We start from the raw sequence: 27345 nt of genomic DNA, 5'->3' as shown, positions 1-27345 counted from the left end.
GCCCGGGAGGGAGAGGAAGTGAGAGAGCCATGGATTGAGCCACAATGGAGTCCTAGGCGAGAGAGGGGGAGAGCTGCTCGGTTCTACCAGGGATTGTGCCCTACGCCAGCACACCGCTACCGTACGTAGGGGAAGTGGGGTATCAGATGGGGACTTATACCTGTACAGCAGGTTTGTAAGGGCCTCGTAGGAACCTACCAGGGCACCAGCCAGTGCAGTAGCTGCATTACCCATGTCTATATCTATCCACCACTGGGCATATACAAGCTGGGAAGCCAGGTAATAAAGATACAGATCCGGGGCAGCCAGTCCACCCCTAGACTTGGGAGCCTGAAGCAGCGCTAAACTGAACCGCGGGGCACTACTCTGCCAGTAAAAGGACCTGAGAATGCCGTCTAAGCGTTTAAACAAACTCTTAGGAAGGAGTATAGGACAGGCATGGAAAAGGTATAGAAATTTTGGGAGAAAAATCATTTTAAATATGTTAATACGCCCGTACAAAGACAGGGGGAGAGTGGACCAGGCTTTTAGGCGTGATTCCGTTGCAGTTATCAAGGGTGTAATGTTTAACTCCGTATATGCCTGGACCCTGCGTGACACCTGAACTCCCAGATATTTAAAGGTGGACACCACCTGGACTGGGACGGGGAGGGAGTGTACCCCTACATCAGATAAGGGGAAAAGGACCGATTTGTCCCAGTTAACCCGGAGACCTGAGAACCCCCCGTAGCGTTCTATCAGGGACAGAAGGGATTCCAGAGAGGGGCCCACGTCTCCAAGGTATACAAGTGTATCATCAGCGTAGAGAGATACCTTTTCAATGATAGGACCTCTAGTAATACCCTTAATGCTATCAGAGTGACGGATCGCCACAGCAAGGGGCTCAATGGCAAGTGCGAAGAGGAGGGGAGATAGCGGGCAGCCCTGCCTAGTGCCCCTGGCCATAGGGAGAGTAGGTGAGATGTTAAGGTTGGTCCGTACCCTAGCCTTGGGATCATTATACAGTAGTTTAACTAATGCTGTAAATCGAGGGCCAAGACCCATTCTAGGCAAAAGGGTCCACAGATATGCCCATTCCACAGATTGTTCCAATCTCTTAACATTGTTCCAAGCACCTGATAGCTGCAGATTTGTTTGCAATGTCCCCACCTTTTAAATGACAGGATATGGTATGACCTGGCATAGATTCTATTGAAATTCTGTTATTTATTTATTTCATGATTTTTTTTTAATATGTGCTGGACTATCAGAAAATCCAGGTGTCACATGAAATATCTGAAATATTTCATGTTACTACAGACGCTGCTGTCTGGCCAGCATATCTTGGCATAATGCACGGACCTCCGTCCCCTGCACAGTGAGCAGTACATGGGAGTTGGCCAACATACGACCCATTTTCCGCAGACTTCACATGATCTTATGCAGGAGGCTTAACACTTTTTCAAGCTTGAATTGTGGCCAAATTCAAGGGAGTGTTTTAAAACAATAATAACACAATGTGTCATTGATATGAAGTGGGATTGATGTTAACTGCCTCTTTAGTGAAGATCAACACAGAAGAAGAAATAATGACCTAGGTGCACACATTGGCTGTTTACTATTTCAGCATTTGCTTTGATTTTAGGTGGTAACTGTTTGTTAATCAATAGGAATGTCTTTAAATAGTTTTGAGGCCACGCAAAAACAATAATTGCCGGTAATACGTCTTTCTCAATTATAACATGCACTTAAACTTCCAAGCTGTTTAGTCATCTGTAATTACAATGTCTTTGTGCTGAATTTTTTCAGAGACTAAATACATTTTACCTACAAGTTTTTTGTTCCAGTAGATATTATTAATTGTCCAATATAATCTGATACCAATGTAATAGATTGTATCTTGGTGTGGGATCATTGTTAACTTGTATGTGCTGTGCTCCCTGTTTTCTCTGTTTAGTTTGTTCAGTGTTTGGAAAAAAAATCAACATTAATAAAAAATACTAATCATATGTTTGAATAGGATTGTCTCACAAACTCTACTAACTGTATTTGACACTATTTAAAGTCAAAAACAACCGTGAAATAGTGGTAACAGGACATGATTTTCCGTTGTGGATAAATGGAACAGAAAGTTTTCTTCTAGATGCCCAAACTATTATGGCTAAGTAATGTAACGGTAGTTAAAATAATTTGATGGACGCTTGATCGTAAACTAGGGCATCAGGATCTTGCTCATGGTATCCTATGATCAGCTAATACATTGAAATGCATCCCCCTATTCTACTACAGAAGATTTCTCTTTTTAAAAATATAGGAACTGTCATCAGCTACTTAACTGATTGTTGATGGATTTAAGTGCCAAGACTATATTCTTTATATACTGAGAACAGCAAAACATTTAAATAATTAAAATTGCTTGAAATTTAGAGACCATAAATAAAAAGTTCGCTCAGATTCACTAGCAATGGCCTTATTAAGTGCTTTTAGGGTCTATTCCAATCTTATTGATAGGCTATGATAGGCTATGCCATAACTTTATGATCCGTGGGTCTGAACATCACGGCGGCCATCAATCCTGAGAATTTTAGGGCGCTAGATCCAGTGTAATGCTTTAGCCTCTTCAAAGCACTCTACACACAATGGTACTTTGGTATGCTTTACTGCGGAAAGATAGCATTAAAAGTAATCAGTAATCAGCCTAAAGATGGGATACCCAATTTTGCCCACTTTAGATATGGTGCTTCATGAAAGCTGTTTGATAAAATATAATTGGAGGAGGTTGTATTTATTACATCTTTTCGGGCTGATATGTTCATTTTGGCACCCAAAAGTTGTATATGCATAATTATGTAATTTTTCGCCATTTTCACCACATGAAAAAGCACACAGAAAAGAGCATCTAGGCTACATTCACAAATTCTGTTTGAATTGGGTTCAGAAATGCAATCCAACCCAGAATTGGGAGGGGCATGGCCCGATCGCATAAACTTTTTGCCCATAATACATAAATCTTGCAATTAAAAAACTTATGTTATTAATAATTCTATGAAAATTTTCCCTGATTAAGGTCAAATGTATGAGTATGTAGAAATAGCAAACATAGCAGGAAGCTTCTTCCTCAGCTCTGATGAAGTCAATGCAAGATACAGTCACACACCACTCTTTCATACAGTAAGCAATTTATTGCTTTATTTGTACAATATATTTCAACTGCCAAAACAAAAATTGAAGTCATGTGGGTTTAAAGAGAAATTCCTCTTTTACTGTGGCCTTTCTGACACAACAGTGAAATATTAATAGCTTACTCTTCATGAACCATGATTCAGTAATAGCTACAACTTGGTTCATAAACAATCTATAGGAGATGACGCTAACCAACAGAAAATGCATGCACAAGACATCAGAGCTTTAACATCTGCACTACTCATAGAAGTGGGATAAATTAGATTTATACATATCTTTTCATACAAGGTTTCTGTTTACTGGAATAACGACAAGTATCTTAGTCATACAGTTGTGAAGTGAATATGCAGGGTCTTGCTGTGGAGGTATTTAGGACTAATGACCAGTAATAAATGACATACTTATAGTCATCATTGCTCCTGTACGTAATAACATTACAATGATTATACATGAAACTAACTAGTACAAATCATATTAAGCTTTTTGTATCATTCACAGAATGTTGTGAATGTTTCTGTTGTGAATACTCCAAAGCTACTTAGTAAGGCATCCCAAATGGTCAACACTCCATTTTAATCCTGAACTATAACCATACTTTAACTATTTTGTCAAAGTGTCCTTTATAGTATAAAAAGAGCACTAAGTACAGTAGTGGTAAACCTATGGCAAGGGTTCCAGAGGTGACACTCTGAGCCCACGCAGGTTCGTGCCCTAGCACAGAGTTCACCTGACAGATACAAGACCTCCTCTTGCAGTCCCAGGCTGCACAGGGCATGCCACTTTCAGTGCTATTTTAAAGGAAAACATCATGGGAATCCAGGGACTGCAGGAGGAATGAGTAGGTATAGAGAGAGATGGATTTCCAGTTCAGAGGAAAGCTACAATGATAATCCGAATTGCTCCTTCTTTCAACTGTATTAACATGCTCAGCAGGTCAATATGATTGCAAGATATGACAGAACAGGGAGCAACAGGTTACTGACAGCTTATTTTTTGCATTGTTCCCTATAGCTGTCGTGTTTTTGGGCGAGTAATATTTTTTGATCATTTTTAGAGCATTTTTTTGTGAAGGGATTGATGAAAAAAATTATTTTTTTTTGTTCACTATCCTGGTCCAATAATGATTCTGTTTTATTGTGCAGATAGTTGTGGAAATGGCAATAACAAATATGTGGGGGTTTTGTTATTTGTTATACTTTGTTAGATTTTTACATGAGAATGTGTAATTATAGGGACTTTAAAAATTGCATAGATGTCACATTTTCTGTTTGCAGTGCTGATCTGAGAGATAGGTAATGGTTAAAACCTTAAGTGTTTTGCTCCTCTTGTTCTTAGCTAAGCTATCCTTGAGGCTGGATTTCTCTGCCATTGATTTTGGTTTATGTACACTAGCTGACTTATTCTGCTTGACCAAGATTTGAGTTACCTGAGCTTCTGATTTGTTTCCTTACATCCACTGCCTTCTGATTATGTACTGCAATGTCATGTGGTTGTAACATGGGTTCATACCTGTGACTTTTTGGGTTTGAAATTTTGAGCTGATGTACACTCCCAGTTTTGACTGTGTGAGACACTGAAGGGGTTAACTGTGGATGGGCGGTATGTTTCCCCTAGGTTTTGCTTCTATGCAAGGCCTTAGTGCTGAGGTGGGTTTGTCCAGCACCTTGGACACAGGTGATGGGAGCAGCCTAATTAGCCTGGATAAAAGGACTCAGCAGAGCTGAGTGGGTTGTCTCTCTGTGGAAGGAGGCTGAGAGGACACAGCTCTGACCTGTGTGTCTGGAGCAGCCACGTGATTTTTGTTTAGCGTGAGTTAGTGGACTCATTGTATAGTTAGCACCCTGACGGGTAGGTTTTCTTTTGTTTATTTAAATACCTGTATGTAAAGGCTGGTTTTATTTTGCTGCAATAAACGCAGGCGAGACCTGTTTGGACTGTATCCTGGTGTCCCTGTCTTGAAACTGCATCCTAGCACCCCGCTCCCACGGTCTCTACTGGGCCAAATCCCCACATATGGTGCTTCGGATTGCGGGCAGTTCAAAAGACATACACCCGACAGGCTCGCTACATCCTGCAACATTGCATGGCCTGGGTGAAAGCAGCAGGCAAAGTGCAGGATAAAGCCAAGATGGAGGACTTTATTAAAGCCATGCTCCTGCAACAGGAGGAGAGATCCCGCCAGCAGCAGGAGGAGGCCAGAGCTAATCGGCAACAGCAGCAGGAAGAGTCCCTGGCTAATCGGCAGCTGCAGCAAGCCATGATCCAGCAGCAGGAGGAGAGGCACCGCCAGCAGCAAGCCATGTTTCAGCTGCAGGAGGAGAGGTCCCGCCAGCAGCAGGAAGAATCCCGAGCCATGTTCCAGCTGTTGATGGAGAAGTTTTCTGGCATGATGGCAGCACCGCAGGCGACGACTGCTGAGGGGTCCCGTACTGGTCTGCAGGGGTACCCGGTGGTCCAGCATTCCGCACGGGCTGCGGTACAGAAGGCTTTGCAAAAAATGGCGACGACCGACGACGTGGAGGCTTATCTCACGGTGTTCGAACGAATAGCTGAGCGAGAGGAGTTACCGGCTGAGCAGTGGGCAGATGTCCTGGCACCGTTCCTGACCGGCGAGTCGCAGAAGGCTTACTACGACCTAAGTGAGACGGAGGCCCGTAAGTACCCCCAGCTAAAGGCAGAGATTCTGGCTCGTCTTGGGGTCACCGTTCAAGTCCGCTCCAGCCGGGTCCACCAGTGGGCTTACTCAGAAAAGTTACCCCCACGCTCCCAAATGCATGACCTGATCCATCTGGTCCGGAAGTGGCTGCAACCAGAGGACTGCACCCCCGCACAGATGGTAGAGAGAGTGGTCCTCGACAAATTCACCCGTTCTCTGCCCTCTCGGCTCCAGCGGTGGGTTGGGCAGGCCGGCCCCACAAAAGCTGAGGATCTTGTGTCCCTTGTAGAGAGGTATCGGGCTACGGAGGACCTTCTACTTACCTCTCCCTCACGAAGCAGTGCCAGTGACAGGGTCACCAAACCAGCCGGTAAGACTGCTACTGCGGAAAAGGGGAGACATGTCAGGTTGGGAGGGGGTTCATTGGGGGGCGTGGATACCCAGAAACCCAGTGAGGCTCGTGACAGAGGTCATGGCCGTATCCAGTGCTGGCGGTGTCATGAAATGGGCCATATTGCTGCCAACTGTCCACTGTCAGTGGAGCCAATGGACTGCAGCCAGGCCCGGCGAGTGTCGCTGTTTGCCCGACCGGTTCTGTCGGCGGAGTCAGTCACGGATGCAGAACCCCAAGTATGCATGGTCACAATCGGTGGTCACACAGTGGAAGCCTTGCTAGACTCCGGGAGTCTGGTCACCCTGGTGCGGGGAACTTTGGTTGACCCTGGACTGTACAGCGGGCGGAAAGTGGGAGTGTTATGTATACATGGGGACACTCGCGAATATCCCACTGCCGTCATCAACCTACATACCCCTTGTGGTTCTGTTACCCATGAAGTGGGGGTGGTGGGGACCCTTTTCCATGAGGCTATTATCGGCAGAGACTTACCCGTGTTTTGGGACCTCTGGAGCCGAAGACCCACCTCAGGAACTGTTGCAGACAATGGACATCAGGTGTGTCCGGCCTTGGCCCCCGAACCCTTTGAGGCCGATGTACACACACCAGCAGTAGGGGTGACCCCATGTGATGAATTTTCTCCCCTAGAGGTCCTTGCTGGTGAGGTCGAGGGCCACGAGGAGGTGGCCGACATGCTGGACCTTGAGATTTCCCGGGACAATTTTGGGGCTGCACAGCTACAGGACCCTACCTTGGTTAAAGCACGAGAGAATGTCAAGGTGATAAATGGGGTACTCCAAATACCAGGGGCTGATAAAATATACCCCCGAATGGTGATTATTGGGGAACTGTTGTACAGGGTCGACCAGATACGGGGTGAGGAGGTTGAGCAACTTGTAGTACCCCAATCTCACCGTAGGTTGGTGCTAGAGTTGGCACACAAACATGTGCTGGGAGGGCACTTAGGTGCTGAGAAGACCCGAGAGAGGATCCTGCAGCGGTTTTTCTGGCCCGGGGTTTGGGAGGAGGTAACCCGGTATTGTAGCTCCTGCCCTGAGTGTCAACTTACTGCCCCGGTCTCCCACTTCAGGAGTCCTTTGGTTCCGCTTCCGATCATAGAAGTGCCCTTTGAACGGATTGCAATGGATCTGGTTGGCCCCATAGTCAAGTCCTCCAGGGGGCACCAATACATCCTAGTTATCCTGGACTACGCTACGCGGTATCCCGAGGCGATTCCACTAAGGAACACCTCCTCCAAAACTATTGCTAGGGAGCTGTTCCAGGTGTTCTCACGCACAGGCCTCCCCAAGGAAATCTTGACTGACCAAGGTACCCCATTCATGTCTAGGGTAATGAAGGAGATGTGCAAGTTACTACGGGTAAAACAGCTCCGCACCTCTGTGTATCATCCTCAGACAGATGGTCTGGTCGAGAGGTTTAATAAGACCTTGAAGGGGATGCTTAAGAGGGTGGTCAGCAAAGATGGGAAGGACTGGGACTGTTTGTTGCCCTATTTGATGTTTGCCATACGTGAAGTTCCCCAGTCCTCCACGGGTTTCTCACCCTTTGAGCTGTTATATGGCCGTTCCCCACGTGGGCTTTTGGATGTAGCCAAGGAGACCTGGGAACAGGAGAGGACCCCCCACCGTAGTGTGATAGAACACGTCTCCCTTATGCAGGACCGCATAGCGGCGGTAATGCCCCTTGTAAGGGAACACATGACAAGGGCACAAGAGGCCCAGTCTAGGGTCTACAATAGGACAGCCAGACTCAGGACCTTTAACCCAGGTGACAGAGTGCTAGTTCTAGTGCCCACCGTGGAGAGCAAATTCTTGGCCAAATGGCAAGGGCCATATGAGGTCATGGAGAGAGTGGGGAAGGTAACCTACAGGGTATCTCAGCCGGGGAGGAGGAAACCCGAACAGATATACCACGTGAACCTCCTAAAGCCATGGAGGGAAAGAGAGTCCCTGATGGCCATGGGAGTAGAGAAGGCGTCTGTCTCCAAGAAGGGGACACCGGAGGTAGGTGTACCCATTGCCAAGGTGCCTGAAGTACGGATCTCGGAGTCCCTCTCCAGGGCCCAGATTCAGGAAGCGAAGGAGTTTGTGCTCCGAAATATGGATGTGTTCTCTAAGTTACCGGGACGTACTTCAGTCATCAAGCATGACATCATAACCGAACCCCACATCCGGGTACACCAAAAACCTTATCGGGTCCCTGAAGCGCGCCGGCTTGCCATAGCCGAAGAAGTCAGGCAGATGTTAGACCTGGGGGTTATCGAGGAGTCTAAAAGTGACTGGTCGAGTCCTATTGTGTTGATTCCTAAACCGGATGGTTCCCTACGGTTCTGCAATGATTTTAGGAAGTTGAACGAGGTGTCCAAGTTTGATTCCTATCCCATGCCCAGGGTTGACGAGTTGATAGAACGACTTGGACAGGCTAGGTTCTTCTCCACCCTTGACCTGACGAAAGGGTATTGGCAGGTACCCCTGACTGACAGGGCTAAAGAGAAGACCGCTTTTGTTACCCCTGATGGGCTTTTTCAGTACGTGGTACTCCCCTTTGGGCTACATGGGGCTCCCGCCACATTCCAGAGGTTAATGGATCTCGTGCTAAAACCTCACCGGAGTTATGCCTCGGCCTACTTGGATGACATTATAGTCTATAGTAACGACTGGGAGAGTCATCTGGCCAAAGTACAAACAGTGGTAGACTCCCTGAGGGCGGCAGGGCTGACAGCGAACCCCCAAAAGTGTGCACTGGGACTGGAAGAGGCCCGTTACCTGGGGTACCGTATTGGGCGAGGGGTCATCAAACCCCAAGTAAACAAAGTAGAGGCGATCCAGCAGTGGCCACGACCTTTGACCAAGAAGCAAGTGAGGGCTTTTTTGGGCATAGTGGGCTATTATCGCCGATTTATCCCCGACTTTGCGACAATAGCGGCACCTCTGACTGACCTGACTAAGGGTAGCAGGGCGGTGATGGTAAAGTGGAGTGAAGAGGCTGAGGGGGCGTTTCAGCGACTTAAGACGGTTTTGTGCGAGGGACCGGTACTGATCACCCCTGACTTCACCAAGACCTTTATTGTGCAGACTGACGCTTCTGACGTGGGCTTGGGGGCTGTCCTGTCCCAAGTAGTGGAGGGTGAGGAGCATCCTGTAACGTTCCTGAGCCGCAAGCTCACACCTCCTGAAAAGAACTATAGTATAGTTGAGAGGGAGTGCTTGGCGATCAAATGGGCTCTGGAATCCCTGAGGTATTATTTGGTAGGGCGGCAGTTTACACTGGTGACCGATCACTCTCCCCTAACCTGGATGAGTCAGGCCAAGGAGAGGAACGCCAGGGTCACAAGGTGGTTCCTAATGCTCCAGAATTTTAAATTCACGGTGGAACATCGAGCAGGAAAATTGCATGGGAATGCCGATGCCCTGTCTCGTACCCACTGTCTGATGGCCAAAAGTGTTCGCCCCCACAGGGTCAAACAGAGGGGGAGGGTATGTGAGACACTGAAGGGGTTAACTGTGGATGGGCGGTATGTTTCCCCTAGGTTTTGCTTCTATGCAAGGCCTTAGTGCTGAGGTGGGTTTGTCCAGCACCTTGGACACAGGTGATGGGAGCAGCCTAATTAGCCTGGATAAAAGGACTCAGCAGAGCTGAGTGGGTTGTCTCTCTGTGGAAGGAGGCTGAGAGGACACAGCTCTGACCTGTGTGTCTGGAGCAGCCACGTGATTTTTGTTTAGCGTGAGTTAGTGGACTCATTGTATAGTTAGCACCCTGACGGGTAGGTTTTCTTTTGTTTATTTAAATACCTGTATGTAAAGGCTGGTTTTATTTTGCTGCAATAAACGCAGGCGAGACCTGTTTGGACTGTATCCTGGTGTCCCTGTCTTGAAACTGCATCCTAGCACCCCGCTCCCACGGTCTCTACTGGGCCAAATCCCCACAACTGCCTATGGTTTTTTCTACCCTTTTCCCATCTTTAACATTTATCAGTATAAGGAATGTTGGACAGTTTGGAACTATAATTATAACAATCTTATAGCAGTTAGGATTTTGCATACAAAATGTGTTCACCAGGGATTAACTGTGTTACCATTTTTGGGTCTGTGTGTCTTTGTTGAAGCAATGTGTTTCTCTGTTGGGCACAACAAATTGGGAATTGAAATGTAGCAGTTGTAGAAAAATTGCAGACTATATGCGGTCAGTTCCTATATAGTGGAAGAATGCCATTGGAAGCAGAAATTGTGAAGTATTTTAAGCTGGTTTGGGTGGACTGTCGTGTTCAAAGCTTCTGATTTAGAATAAACTTCTTAACGTCAAAAGGTTTTAGCAGGGATAAAAAAATCATGCAGAAATGGATGTACAGCATATAGAATATCACATTTGCAAAACAGCAAGCAGATCCATAAGACCTGAACATAAGGCCTAACATAAAGCCTAATTACACTGCTCAAAAAATAAAGGGAACATTCAAATAACACATCCTAGATCTGAATGAAGGAAATATTATCATTGAATACTTTCTTCTGTACAAAGTTGAATGTGCTGACAACAGGATCACAAAAAAAAAAACATCACTGGAAATCAATGGAAAAATGATTAACCAATGAAGGCCTGGATTTAGAATCATTCATACTGTGTGAAAAAACACACTACCGACTGATCCAACTTTGATGTAATGTCCGTAAAAGAAGACAAAATGAGGCTCAGTATTGTCTGTGGTTTGTATTACCTCCATACAATGCCTCAGCATGCTCCTGATGAGGTTGCGGATGGTGTCCTGAGGGTTCTCCTCCCAGACCTGGACTAAAGCATCCGCGAACTCATGGACAGTCTGTTGTGCAACCTGACCTTAGTGGATGAAGAGATGTGCTCAATCGGATTCAGGTCTGGGGAATCTATTAACCTTGGCACATGTGTGCTTATACAAGCTTTCCGAAGCACAACCTTTAAAGAAATTATGGATATGTTCTGTATAGATGCTGGGGTACTTAATACCAGCATAAGAGAGTCTTATATTGCTCTTCGACCAGGGAAACATTAATAGAAACTTTGGCCAAGTGAGTGAAAATTCTAGATCATACTCAAATGATTTACCTAGATCTGATTCCCAGGCTGACATATAAGATAAGGATGGAGATGTGGAAAACTGAGTCAGATATAGAGCTAAAATCGTGCCACGGAAGTTGGGATACTGGGGCAAGCCAATTCCAGAGGGAGAAGAAAATAGCTCCAGGGACTGAAGAAAATGTTGTATTTGATAATATCCGACCAGTGGTCCATCATTTATAGAATTAACTGTTTAAAAGTCTGTGTAAAAAGGAAGTTTTGGGTCCAGTTGAAATATGAAAAAGGTTATCAGTGTATTTTAGTTTCATGGATGAAGCTGCCCAAAGTGAAGACGTGTATATTAGGATCTTGCATACATTTTTGACTTAAAATCAAAATAAAATTGTAGGGAGTAGTTGGCATTCCTGCTTAGTAGCATTGCTGATTTAGAACAATCCACACAGTGAATTGCAAAATGTCTCTGAATCCTAGCAGATGGGGTTGTATAAAAGGATACATTTGTTTATTAAAACAATTTAAAGGGTGTCCCTGTTAAAATGTAATTGCAAAAAGTTGCAGAATGTGGGAGGATATCTTATTTTATAATATATTATAGTCTGGTCATCCAGACCAAGACTTTTACTATTTAAGATAGCATTCAAAATTTGGGTGACTGAATTTACAGTTAATAGTTGGAGAAGTTTAGTTCTTTCGTTTCTTTACTTTTATGAGACTTAACATCAGTTTTTGTATCCTTAAAACCAAGGATAAAATAAAATTTAAAACGTGTATCAATTGGTTTCTCAATGAAGCCAATAGTTTCCAGTCAAAATATGATCCAATTATTATTTTATTTGTTTTGTCCTATGCATTTTGATCTAAATTAGTTCTCCTCTAATATAGTCTTTATGGGTCAAGTCATTGTATATTATTTGTTTATTATATGTAAAATGCAGGTAATTGCCTGTGTGTGATGCAAAATGAGTATGCTCTATCTGCTTAGAGAGTATGAGTATGTTCTCTTTTGTAAAATTTACTTTCATCTGAAAGAACTGCCTGAAAAACGTGAATTTCCCCCAAATTTTTGCATTGCCTTTTCTTAATAATCCTATCAAGACTACATTTATCCTAGCCAGATTCAATAGCAATTACCATTTGTGGCTTCCCTTCTTGTGGAGTGTGTCAATGACTATCTTCTAGACATCTGTCAAGTCAGCATTCTTCCCCATGATTGTGTCGCTGACTGAACCAGACTAAGAGACCTTTTAACCTTTGCATATGTTTTGGGTTAATTATTCTAATTTTGCTTTACTATTAGTAAATGTGGGCCATTGCCTTTTGGGTTTTCTTTGAGCCATAATCGTCAACATTAACCCCTTCCCGCCGCAGCCCTTTTCGTTTTTGTGTTTTCATTTTTCACTCCCCACATTCAAAAATCTGTAACTTTTTTATTTTTTCATGTACAGAGCTGTGTGATGGCTTATTTTCTGCGTAACAAATTACACTTCAAAATGGTGGTATTTAATATTCCATGCCGTGTACTGGGAAGCGGGGAAAAAATTCCAAATGCAGTGAAATTGGTAAAAAAACACATTTGTGCTGTATTCTTGTGGGCTTGGATTTTACGGATTTCACTATGTGCCCCAAATGGCATGTCTACTTTATTCTTTGGGTTGGTATGATTACGGGGATACCAAATTTGTATAGGTTTTATAGTGTTTTCATACATTTAAAAAAATTAAAACCTCCTGTCTAAAGTATTTTATACTGCAATATTCAGCAATATGCATATATATGCTGCAATATGCAGCAAAGACTTACTGGCTATGGCCCGCGAGCCCTCTCCATGTACCGGGACCTGATATGTCAGTAAGGGGTTAACATAAATTTGCTAGAAAAAGTTCCCTCTGTTTGTAATGACTTCACATTATATATACTTATCAATTATCAATATCAATATATCAATAATCAATATATATCAAATGAATTACTGAAAAAATACCTTTTTGTTGATATTCTTATATATTGAGAAGCACTTGTATATGTTTAAAATTTTGGGGGATTTACTAAAGTTTTACTGGTGTTTGGCCAGGAAATGCAATTTTTTCACTACTTACGCAACCTCCACACCAAGTGGCTATGAAGGGGAATGTAGAGGTGCCGTGCCAAGTCCACTAGCTCAGGTTATAGTGTAATTCTATGACAGGCCGAAGCCGCTATATATATCTGGCACATGAAAAGGGTGCTGATAAATCCACCTCTATGTATGTTACATGGCATTTGATCAAACAAGCCACAGAGGAAGCACAACAAGAACTTTGCATAAAATCATAACTAAAGAAAAAATGACATGATATATGTGAGGCTTAGTAAATATATGCCAAATTATTTCTAAAACATCTACTATATGGGAATCAAATTATGACTTTATGTAAGATAAATGAAAAATATTGCCTTAAAGGGGTTGTCCAATAATAAAATAAACAAGTGGGGTGGGCTGTATAAAAAATTAACTAGTGATTACCTTGTCCAGTGCTCCCAGTGTCCCGCACTACCGGGGCACAGAAGCTCCGCTCAGACCAGCTTGTGGTCGGCTTCTGTGCCCCTGTAAACATACAGGCACATGGCACAGAGAGAGCGCGGTACGAGACACCAGGAAAGCCGGACATGGTAAGTACTAATTATTTTTTTTATAGAACCCCGGCCAACTTTTTTATTTTAGTTAGTCTCGGACAACCCCTTTAAACATAGCACCTCATCTCAAAACAGACAATAATGATGTGTGAGTTAACTAAATTAACTTTACTTTTAGTTATTGCATACTTCTAGGTGTTGATATTCAGACTTGTCTTCAAGACAAGAATATTAAGACATACACAACCAATTCTAGCAAAACTTAGCCTTAGCCTTTTTTTTGACCTGCATCATGTCATATTTCTCAAAGTAACTTCCTCTGGAACATTTAGTACATTTGAAATGGAATAAACCCAAAAATAAATGTTAAAAAATTAAGTATACATGGAAAAGAGATAACCGCAGGAGCAACCACTTTTTGATTTCCAAATATAGGGACATAGCAAAAAGTACCCAACAACTGACTTGTCTATTATTACATTTATCCATGCTGACTAAAAGGAAAAAAGGACCAAATGCCTCAGTGATTCATCATATATTGTCTAGCCTCATCATGCTCATCATGGAAAATGCACAGGGGAACCCATAGCTATCTACATGCAACCAAGAAAGTAGAAAGACAGTGTAGTTCTTATGCTGGTAATGAGTTTGTTTTCTGATTGACCTTTTCTGTAATTGCTGTATGGAACATACTTTGGGGAATTTTTATCTCAAGTTTACCCCTTGTTCGGCCCTAATAACATGTTTTCCAGATGGGAGAGTATTATGAGATAGGAGAAGGAATCAAGAAATAGAGGAATATGAATTGTGAGAATATGGATTGTGTGGAATGGGTTGTTATTAACCAGCTAAAGCTGGGAAAATGCTGAAAGGTGCATTGAAGATTTTTAGCTTTGTGAAAGGCCCTTAAAAATAGAGAGTAATTCACCACGTTATACTTTTCATATTATATAACTTAACTTCATATTATATATTACATAATCTATGCATTTTTACAGTTACAAAATTGATACTTCCCTTTAGGTCTTTTTCACAACATAAATTTTGTGGCCACATGATTGTGCAAAATTGGGCTGTCATAATCTTCCCTGTCAAAACAAAACAATGATCTCTAAGCATATGATTGAAAAACAGTAAAGTAAATGGCTCTTTGCATTGATTCATTGAAGATAATTTTTTATTTACATTTTTATTAAATCAGAAATCATCACAATTTTTATATTTAAAATTTTGCTTCTTTATCTTATTTATAGGAATGCAGTTAGAAATTGTCCTGATAAACCACTACTAGTATATTGTCAGGTAGTGTAACACCTTCTAGTTTATGTTTCTTTCATGGTCTTATGCGGTGGCATCACCCAGAAAATCTACTTTGAAGTGTACTTTAAATTGGTTGTGTAATGGCAAGGAGGAGGAGTGTTTAACACTGAGGTCAAGGTGGGGAACTCTGAATGCCTCCTTCTTTGAGATTGACATCATGCATCGGACTTCAGGAGATAGTTAGTGAGGTATCTGGATGTAGGACCAACAATTAAAAGTGATGGGGGCTTTCTGCGGAAGAGAAAGCTTAATTTCAGTTTTAAAATCTCCACCTCCCTGACTTTATACAACCAATTCACATCTCACTTCAAAGTCGATTTTCTGGATGAGACCACCACAGTGAGTGATAAAAGAAACATGACCTGGAAGGTGTTCAGCTGCTTAGCAACATACTGGTAGTGGGTTATTAGCTCAATTTCTGTTGACAGGTTCCCTTTAACTACAGGACATTTGCACAGGACAATGGTACAGCCCATGTGCAAATCCCAACTTGGAATGGTAAGAGAATACAGAGAAAGGCTTCATGCAAATCAATGTGGTATTTGTCCATGTGTTATGCTTTGAATCAATGGATAGCACTTGAACAAACACATTTCCACTACCCCATGTGTGAGCCGACTACCCCGTAAAAGCTTTTATATCACGTCCAATGTGTTTGCTGCGTGGGCAGTCTTTTCTACTGTCATTGAGAAGACCTCATGCGACACCTGATATGGACACCTCATATGACACCTGATTGCCAAACAACTGATTACAGGCCCGATAATGCACACGTACAGTTGCAAGTAGGTCACACAGTGAGTCATTGTGCCTATCAATATAGCCAAGAAGGGTTGCTCTGGAGTCCTAACTGCAAAAGACCAGAAAATGTGTCACACCTTCTGGAAGTAACGTAGTGACAAAAAGACTCTCTGCAGACAAAGGCAGAAGCATGAATCTCTGTTGCAGCTTAGAAAAAGTCCTGTAAAACGATTGAAATTCCCAGTTTGCGAAAGTAAGAGGCAAAGATACAGCCATAACCACATGGCTACACGAAAAGGGGGTAACAGATAAAAAGAGAAACTAAGAATATAATTGGGAAGGAAAAAACATTAGTATTGGATCAGCAACAATACTGAGACAAGAGCTTATCCCAGGTCAAGACAGGTTTAACCTGTTGATGCAAGCTATACTATTGATACTATTACATCCGGTGGTGGCAAGGGGAGTATAGAGAGAACTCACATGTTGAGCGCTCTCCATACTGAATGGGTGGTGCTGCATATTGCAGCAAACACCCACAGGAAACACCATAAACACAGATCACTAGTGTAAACCTGTTTAATGTTGCCGCAAAGCTGACACTGCTGGCTTGTGGGGGCCACCATCTTGGCGGGATCATAGCTCCTCATGACATCATCGGGGAGTGACGTTCTGTTGCCATGACAGCCTGGAGTCTGTATGACACTTCAGGTCTTATCAATACCGTAAATAAAGTTCAAAAATATTTTGAAAAGTTAAAAACAAATACATTTAAAGAAAATCTACCAACAAACTCAAACATGATAAACCAGGGCCACTTACTCATAGATACAGACACCTTGACTGTATTCTTATATGTGTTATCCATGGCCTGAGAACCTGTGGGGGACGTTACCAGAGCCCCTCAGGGATGTGTTTATTACAATGAGCAGAATATGTCTCCCCTCCTCCTGCTCTCTCTCCTCTCCCTTTGCCTGTGTAATCTAGCAGCATCAGGAAGGGCATAGGGAGGGGAAAATGCTCTGCTCATTGTAACAAAAGTAAAAAGATATCACTGACGGCTTTGGAAACACCCCCAAAGCCCTTCAAACTTAGCATTATTTAAAAAGTTGATTACCACAGTCACGGTGCCAGGATCTATAACCAAGTGTTCCTGGTTTATCATATATCTATATCTTGATGGTAGATTTTATTTTTAAAAAAAAACCCTTTTAACCCCTTAACTCTGTGCCGTAGCTCTACGGCGCAGAGGTATAAGGGATGTATGAAGAGGGCTCACGGACTGAGTCCTCTTCATACAGAGGTGGGGGTTGTTGCATATTGCAGCAAACCCCCACCGCTAATAACCGCGGTCAGTGCTTGCACCGATCGTGGCTATTAACCCTTTCAACACCGCCGGCAAAGTCGCCGGCAGCGTTTAAAAGACGGCGGCGCGCGGGCGCTGCCATCTTAATTACGATCGCCGCGCCCCCGAACATCATCGGGGGGCGGCGATCGGTTGCCATGGTAGCCACGGGTCTTCGTTTGACCTGAGACTATCTGGCATCTGCAGATTCGTTACAATGAGCCAGTGGCTCATTGTAATGAATGTGCTGCAAAAATGCCATATATTGCAATACAGAAGTATTGCAGTATATGGTAGGAGCGATCTGACTATCTAGGGTTAATGTACCCTAGATGGTCTAAAAAATAGTGAAAAAAAAAAGAAAAAAAAAAGTTTAAAAAAAAAAAATTAATAAAATATTAAAAATTCAAATCACCCCCCTTTCCCTAGAACGGATATAAAACATAATAAACAGTAAAAATAACAAACATATTAGGTATCGCCGCGTCCCAAAATGCCCGATCTATCAAAATATAAAAAACGGTTACGGCGGCGGTGACCTCCGAGGCGGGAAATGGCGCCCAAATGTCCGAAATGCGACTTTTACACCTTTTTACATAACATAAAAAATGAAATAAAAAATGATCAAAATGTCGCCAGACCTCAAAATGGTAGCAATGAAAACGTCGCCTCATTTTGCAAAAAATGACCCCTCACACATCTCCGTGCGCCAAAGTATGAAAAAGTTATTAGCGTCAGAAGATGGCAAAAAATTTTTTTCTTTTTTGTACACATTCGTTTAATTTTTGAAAATGTATTAAAACACAATAAAACCTATATAAATTTGGTATCACCGCGATTGCACCGAACCAAAGAATAAAGTAGGCATGTTATTTGGAGTGAAGAGTGAAAGTCGTAAAAACTGAGCCCACAAGAACGTGACGTGCGTTTTTTTTCAATTTTTCCACATTTGGAATTTTTTTTTCAGCTTTGCAGTACATGGCATGTTAAAATAAATAACATTACGGGAAAGTAAAATTTGTTACGCAAAAAATAAGCCCTCACACAGGTCTGTACACGTAAAAATGAAATTTTTGAAGTTGGAGAGCGAGAAATGAGCCGAAAAACCCTGCGTCCTTAAAGGACACCTGTCATCAGGTCTCTGCCACTTGTCCTGTCACCTCTACCTGTTGGAGCAGCTCACAAGGATCCCATCCCAGCCTTTATCTAGTTATTTCATACATTATTCATTGTAAAATCATCTATTTTGTATCATGTAAATGAGGCTGGTCACATGGTCAGAGGTAGTGATGTCACCCCTGTTACCCCTCCCCTCTCCTCCCCCTGCTTATGTCTGTGTGTAATGTATAGTAAAGCATTGCTAGTATGTGTGCTGCATCTGCTGACATGCTGCATCCTCCTAATATACAGGTGAGAGACACAGACATCAGCTACACATGAATCTGACATGTTCTGCTGTAACATGGCTGCATGGAGCTGCTGTATCTCTCCTAAACACACACACATGTACACACACGCTGCAGGGGGCGTGGCCACCAGCACCAGGCAGCACATCATTATACAGCCTCACATCATTACACAGGCTGTCAGTCATGCACTGGGTGTGTGGCTGTGCCTCCCACTCATGAATAGAGTGGACAGCTTGAATATGCTAATGCTTCATTGGACATTTCACAGGTCATTTTCCTACAGCTTTAGGACCTCATTGCTTAGGTTTACAGGCTTGTAGAGGGACAATGAAGGGATAGAGGCAATGCTCTCTAATGGCAGTTTATGAAAACATATTTAGTTTAGGGGGGTTATTTTGCATGACGGGTTCTCTTTAAGGGGTTAAGCGACTAAAACTAAATGTCAGCTGCTGTATATGTAGAATACATAATAAAGATAAATTGTTTCACAACTATTTTGAATTTCAATAAGCCTGACAGCAGGCTTCCCAATACCAGCCACCCCACATCATCAGATACAGACCTGGGGAAGCACCTAAAGAACGTGTGAAACACATTGGGGGTCATTTACTAAGGGCCCGATTCGCATTTCCCGACGTGTTACCCGAATATTTCCGATTTGCGACGATTGTACCTGAATTGCCCCGGGTTTTTGGTGCACGCGATCGAATTGTGGCGCATCGGCGCCGGCATGCGTGCGACAGAAATCGGGGGGCGTGGCCGAACGAAAACCCGACGTATTCGGAAAAACCGCCGCATTTTAAAAAAAAATTGTGTCGCGAAAATTTCACTCACCTTCATCCTGGATAGGCCGGTGTATTTCGAGGCATTCCAGCGGACTTCAGCGCAGCAGCGGAGTGGACGGCGGAGGAACTGCTTTGAAGAATCCCGGCCGGACCCGAATCCAGTGCAGAGAACGCGCCGCTGGATTGCGAACGGACCAGGTAAGTAAATCTGCCCCATTGTCTTATTTTTTCTTGTCTTGTGGAAATAAATGGATCCTACTTTTAACGAAAATCATGTGCCAGCGCCATTCGTATACGTCCACACGATGCACCACTATACATTTGGTAAAATATACCCCAGGGGCCTTAGGCCACGCCAGGGGTAGGATGAGGCTGCTGTAATTATTATTATTATAAGTGAAAACCATAGTTGTGTCTGATGTTCAGCACAACTCCCGAATGTTAGTCTGATACCTCTATGTATCCTAAATAACCATCTCCTAAAAGGGATAACCTTGCGCTAGATAGCGTTACCGTCTCTGTTGTTTTAATCAGCAGGATTACCTAGGCTCTTTTCTATATACTTTGCCTCTACTCAGTGACTATGTAGGATAGGTTATACTGGCAAGGTTCAGCTAGAGTCTAAGTCTGGACTTCCGTCAGGATCAGCCACTATAATAGGTGCTTGGCACATTGAAGTGTGCGAGCACAGAGATACTCTACTTGAGGGACGTAGCTATGTTCAGTATGTAAAGGGATCTTAATGATCCCCCCACTACTGAACCCGCTGTACTGGGTTTAAATATAATAACCCTTTACACGAGGAACGCACTGTACTAGCCACTTCAGCCGCCCTCAGCACTCTGATACACACTGTGAAGAGTATACACTCTCCTGACTATAGGCGCATTCCCCTTCCTACATTTGCTCGCTATAGCCTTCTACAGATCACCTAAGAGCCATAGGCACCTGTACTTTTAATGTGCAGTTTCTCAAGTGAAGTAGTTAACAGTTTTTACACTACCACTTTTTATTTTCATTATTATTAAAAGTGACGTTTTATATTTCTCTGTCCGGATATGGGCATTCTTTTGCGCTACCGCAGGTGGCGTTGGTAGTTCAAGTGCACTACATAAAAAAGAAGCACAACTTTGAAAAAGTGAAAACGTGAATGTTTATTCACCCATATAGAAACATTTTGGTTGAAAAATACAACCTTTCTCGAGACAGCTATTTGCTAAGAAACTTTTCCTTGACATATATCAAAAGGAGGCAGTTCTTTTACAGTTTATCAGGATTCTTCTACATTTTATCGGTCAATTTCATAGATTGAGACAAGCCCTCAAGGGATAGTTTTTGACCTATGCAGTCAACTTGCAAGGTCAAAATGGCAGCATATACCAATAATGAAAGATATCCCAACTCAAATACAAGAAGAAGTTTAGATCTGACTAGGAGAGATCAACTTTCTAATAACAAATGCTGGACTGTGGATGAGTGAAACATTTTGCACAAGATTATCCCATTTCTCCTACAGTACTGAAAAAGACATTTAAAGTCATCTATACCTGTGACTGAGGGGCATTCTATGGGACATACCACTAAAACAAACCAATGACCAACTACATTACATGACATACCCTACTCGTGCTTGACCAGCTCACATCTTTGGTATATCTAAATAGGACTAAAGGTAGTATTACAGTAATTAAGTTGGTGAAACTGTGGGAATTCTCTGGTATTACAAGTTCCTGGACAAAATATTTATTCGTTATAGATCAGTCTAGTTTGTGTTTTTTGAAAAAATACTTTTTGGAGTACTCTTTCAGACTGAATATTTGTTGGGTTGATTTTTTTAAAAATGTTTTCTATGTTTTCAATGCCCATTTTATTTGTATGAATTGATTAGGTATACACGGTAGGTACATATCATTATTTGGTGTGCACTGAATGAGCTTTTTAATTTTTAACATGGCTATCTATCATCATTATTATGGTACTATCCGTGTCTAGGTGATTTGTAACATGGCTGCCTGTCTCTAAATGATTTGTAACATGACTGCCTATTTCTTGGTGATTTGTAACATGGTTGCCACTCTCTAAGGCCTCATGCACAAACCACGGCTAGCTTGCGGCACACGGTGACTTCTATTGTGCACAATTAGGTGCATGCACCATGGTTCAATGTACTGTGAATGTGCCCGACTGCTGCACTAAAAATGATCATGTCCTCTCCTGCCCATATTTGCTGCACAGCCAGTCCTTTTCAATGGACATCCACGGGATGAGCAATACTGACCCACTGATGATCTACAGGCTGCAAACTGATGGCCTAATGCTTGTGGTCTGTAAATTGCACATGGTCGTAGGTATGTGCCCATAGTGATCTGTAACATGGCTGTCTGTCCATAAGTGATTTTAATATAAACAACCACAACAGACAGAAGAGACACAGGGAAAGCAGAAGACCTAGGGACAAACATGGGAAGCAACAGAATTGCTGGCTCCTAATCCTAAGTGATTTCCCTTGACAAAACACATCCACTTCGACATATGAAACCAGCAGTGTAAAGTTAATTATGCTGAATGTTCTTTGTTTGTGGCATGTTGCTTATTGCTGCAGATTCTGTGAAAAAGGTAAAAGTTGCATTTCCTCTGCCACTGCAAAAAATCTCACAATGGGGCACATTTACTTACTCGGTCCGAGGAGTTCACCAAAAGTGTATTGTCCTGATGATTATGCACTCTGCCGCGATTCACTAAGATCGTGCGCCCAATATCTTGCATGTGCCGCTTCCCCGCTCGGGACCGCCGGTCCACACAAATACACTTACATTGAGAATTATTTCACACATACTGTATATCAGAAATATCAATGTTTTCCTGTTCTCTAAACAAATACATGAAATAATGAAAATTGGAATACCCCTAAGTAAAATAATGAAAACATAAATGATGTGTTTTGGCAGTGGGTGTAGATTACACAAGCTTGGAACTGCATTTTGCAATTTACTTGGAAGTGTACCCAAAGTGTTAAATGTAGTGTGCTATCTCAATTCCCTTTTCGTGCTTTAAACCTGCAATCCCTGATATCATACTGACACAGCAAGGAGAATAACAACCAAATATTTGCAAGATTATAAATTCTATTGATCAATAGGTATTTTACCAAATCCAGAAGTTTCAAGGTATACTGTATGTTCATGTAATGGAATTATATCAAAACCAAACTCACCCATTATTATTTGGAATTAAATATATATATATATATATAATCAAATCCGAAAAAAATGGCAGCACTCCGAGATTTGACAAAAGAAAGTGAACTAGTTTATTCACACATGTGTCCAAAACACGACGTTTCGGCTCCTTAGACCTGGAGCCTTTTTCAAGTCAAGTTGACTTGAAAAAGGCTCCAGGTCTAAGGAGCCGAAACGTCGTGTTTTGGACACATGTGTGAATAAACTAGTTCACTTTCTTTTGTCAAATCTCGGAGAGCTGCCATTTTTTTCGGATTGGATTATTGATGGACCGTGGTCTGAGTCCTGGGATGTGCACCTGAGTCACATTTCTCTTATAGGAGTGCTGTTGCAACCCCCTTTGTTTGCTTGTATATATATATATATATATATGTTATGGGGTTAAACACAGTGCAAAACCGTTATTATATTTTGATTGCCATTTTTGGATGTGGCAATACCTAATGTGTATGATTTTTATTGTTTATTAATATTTATATCAGTTCTAGGGAAGGGGGGGTATTTGAATTTTGAATGTTTTTTATTATCTTTTTTTTCCTTTTTTTTTAATTTTTACTTTTACTATTTTTCAGACACCCTAGGGTACTTTAACCCTAGGTTGTCTGATCGATCCTATCATATACTGCCATACTACAGTATGGCAGTATATGGGGATTTTACTCCTCATTCATTACAATATGCTGATCACACATTGTAATGAAAGAGTTAAAACGAGACAGCCTCGGGTCTTCAGAAGACAGCCTCGGTCACGGATCACCACTCCCCGATCCCCCATGCACCCCATGTTTTTTAAGCCGCCGGTAGCTTTGCCGGTGGGGATCAGCGGGTTCACTCCCGCGATTGGTGCTAGCACCGGCCGTGAGTGTTACCAGTAAGCCTTTGCTACAATATGCAGCAAAGACTTACCGGTTATGGAGAGGCCTCAGCACGTGCTATTACGTCACAGGTCGTTTAAGGGTTAATACACACCTATATATATATATACGTATATACTCATCTATACACTTATACGATATTACATACAAAATATACACAGTCATACAGTATGTACATGTCATTTGCACACATAGGGGGTATTTATGACTGCTTCTGTGCCAGGACACTAGCGTAGAAGCCCTAAAATAACTAGCAATTGCTAGCTTATTGCTAGAAGTTATGATTATTTTTCCCTTTCTGCCACCTCCATGCCAGGGCAACGTGGCCAGCAAAGGAGTGGGCACAGCCAATGAGGGAGTGGGTGGGAGAGGGGCGTTCCTGTCCCCTTTCCGGCACTTATTTATACACCAGATAGGACCTAGTATAAAAATATATGCCGTTCAGCCACCCGCTGGATACATCGAGAGGCCAGAGCGTGTCCACTTGCCAGCTGCGCTTATCTCTACGCCAGATAGGACCTGGCATAGAAATATATGCTATTCAGCTCCCGCCGGTGCCTGTCCCCTTGCCAGCTGTGCTTATCTCTATGCCAGATAGGACCTGGCATAGAAATATATGCTGTTCAGCTCCCACCCGAGCCTGTCCCCTTTCCAGCTGCGCTTATTTCTACACCAGATAGGACCTGGCATGGACAATATATGCTGTTCAGCCACCCGCTGGATACATAATGACGCTGGAGCCTGTCCCTTTGCCATCTGTGCTTATTTCTATGCCAGATAGGACCTGGCATGGACAATACATGCTGTTCAGTCACCCGCTGGATAAGGAGGCCAAGCCTATTGATGTGTTCAGTTATGCCCGGAGGGGCATGGCACCTACAGCCGCCCTGACCATTCACACTGTAGCATCAAAAAAAGGTGAAACAACCTAAAATTCATCCATTACTGCAGTATATAATAGCTCTTCTGGTACTAATCATTTGCTTTGATGTAAAATTGTTTTGAACAAACCATGACATTGCATGTCATGTGATTTAGAGTCACAAAGTGTATGGTTTGCTTTCTACCAGACTTCCCTATTTCAATCTGTCAGCTTTCTCAGAAAAAAAGGAATTTACTGGCCTCTCTACCTATATTTGTTAGAAATGGGAAATTTCATATGATTCATTGAAAAAAAATTTAGCTTCTTTGGGAATGTGTTGACATTTCTGCATATTGCATTGTTTACGAGTCATTATTACACCATGGTGGGTTGTGGGGTGTTATGTGCGATATGTGCATTTATAAAATATTTAAAGAGAAAAATAGGTTTGCCAATAGACAAAATTATGTAAAAAAAGTGAATCAAAAGATTATATATCGATGGATTGTTCTCATGAGCATTCATTCATGTTGCTCAGAAAAATGTGGCGGATTACAGCAAAAAAAAACAAAAACACTAAGGCGTGATAAGACAAAGAGGCCTGGAACAAACTTGGGGACATTATCATTAAATAATTCTCAGATATATATAGGATTAAAAGAATTTTTTTGTTTTTAATTCATCTAAAGAATATATAATACAAGTAGTACGAAAGTGAATAAAGTTTTGCGATACTAGAAGACAAAATTTCATAAAGGTGCCAAGTATAGCAGAGAAAGAAACGGCGACATATCTATACATAGAATACGACGCAACAAAAGTGCTATTGTGCCAATAAGTGGTTTCTGAGAGGTAATTATTCAGCATACAAAAGAGAGTGTGAGAAGCACACCTACGGCGATACATTAACCAAAGAAAAAAAATAAAATAAAGGCAGATATTGTAGCCAAATCCATAAGATCATATACCCTGCACTTATAGAGCCAAGGTTTCTCAGTCATAGTATTCCAATACATTCATGAAGGTATAGGGTTAAAATTAAAATAGATATTAATGTACGGCATAGATGAACTTTTAACATGTGACATATACAAGGTACCAAAGGAGTTTTGTTCGAGGCCGAGGGACAAGGGGGGGGGGGTACTACAAGGGAGCAGGCAAAAGATAAGCACAAAAGAAACAAAATTGTGGCAAATGACAATCCGCCATCCCAATAGGATTAAAGTAATTGTAAAAAGCATGAGTGGCCATTATAATTTATCAGAAACGATGGTAGATGCTAGAAAAATGTATAGCTTTCTCAAGTCCATTTGGTCCATGGGGGACAGGTCCATGCAAGAAACAAAGGATCTGTACATAAACATTTTCAGATGAGGCAGGAAGCAAAGAGACAAGTCATATTGACTATTGTTGTTGGTGGTACTAGGTATAGCATGCTGATCGAAAGGGTATCCAGGTATCATAGGAGTCTTGAAAGGACGCCGTATTCTTCATATCGCTATATATTTCATCAAACAGGAGCAGAAATTCACTGTGGTATTACTATGGGTGAGTAACACAATATAAAAGAAGAAAGTGTTATTATGGTGACAAACAAAAAAGAAAAAAAGAAAAAAGTGTTTAAGTGTGAACCTAGTAAGGGGACTGTAAGAGTCCCGTACCTAAAGATGAAGGGACTATAGGAGTCCAAGGACTACAAGGGGTAAAACCCGGGTTACAACAGTGAAATATAAAATTCTTGCTAATATATGTTGTATCAATAATCTAGATATAAATGTATATATATATATTAAAAGAGAAAAAAAAATTAAATAAATAAAAAAAAAAAAAATAATAATAATAATAAAATAATAATAAATAAATAAAAATGTATTTTTACACAGTGTTCTTAAATCATAATGTGTAGAAGTGTATAGAGACTCACCCATCATGCTCCGATAACAGTTAACCATATTCCTAGGGGGCACAATCAGGTATGTTAGTTAATCTTCATCAATAGGAGTAAGTTCACCTGTTTCTATAGAAACCTGTAAATAAAAGGTCTTCATTAATACCGTTCAGGGCACTACAACCTGCAAGCCCTTGGTTTTACTGGCATGGAAATTGCGGAAATACACAGCCATGGTAGATAATAGCTTACCTTGTGAGAAGTGCACCCCTGCATTAGTAATGCTGGACAGATGTTGCTGTATCCGCTTTCTTAGTTCTTGTGAGGTTTGTCCTACGTAAATCTTGCGGCATGGGCAGATGAAAGCATATATCACGTTCTTGGTTTTACAATCCACGTAGTTCCGTAAGGTAAATTTCTGAGAGGTAGTGGGATGTACAAATTCACGAGTGGCAGGCATTAAGGGGCAGACAGAGCAGTCACCACATGCATAGGAGCCTTTCAATTTGATGCCCCTGCCCAATGGACGTGTGGGGCGTGTGAAATGGCTATTAGAAAGTTTGTCCTTCAGGTTCATTGCACGCCTCGCTGTCAATTTAGGTCTTTCTGAGATAAAAGTTCGTAGGCGTGGTTCTGCTTGTAGAATATTCCAATACTTCATCAAAATCATCCGTATGTTGGACCAATGATTGTTGTATGAGGTCACAACTCCTAGATGGTGTTCTGTTGTTCTCTTCTTTTTATTAAGGAGCTGGTCACTAGGTGAATCACAAAAGCCCGAAGGAAGGCTTTAGAGATGGTCTTTCTGGGATAGCCTCTGTTCAAGAATCTTTCGGTCAGTTCATGTGCATTCCTATGGAAATCATCCTGTAGGGTGCACTTCCGTTTGACCCGAATGAACTGTCCCACGGGTATACCAGTCTTCTGGTGAGCTGGATGAAAGCTGTCATGATGTAACAAGCTATTGGTGGCTGTTTCCTTAC

The sequence above is a fragment of the Engystomops pustulosus genome, chromosome 3, assembly GCF_040894005.1.
Source record: "Engystomops pustulosus chromosome 3, aEngPut4.maternal, whole genome shotgun sequence".
Taxonomy (NCBI): domain Eukaryota; kingdom Metazoa; phylum Chordata; class Amphibia; order Anura; family Leptodactylidae; genus Engystomops; species Engystomops pustulosus.
This window is presented reverse-complemented; position numbering follows the sequence as displayed.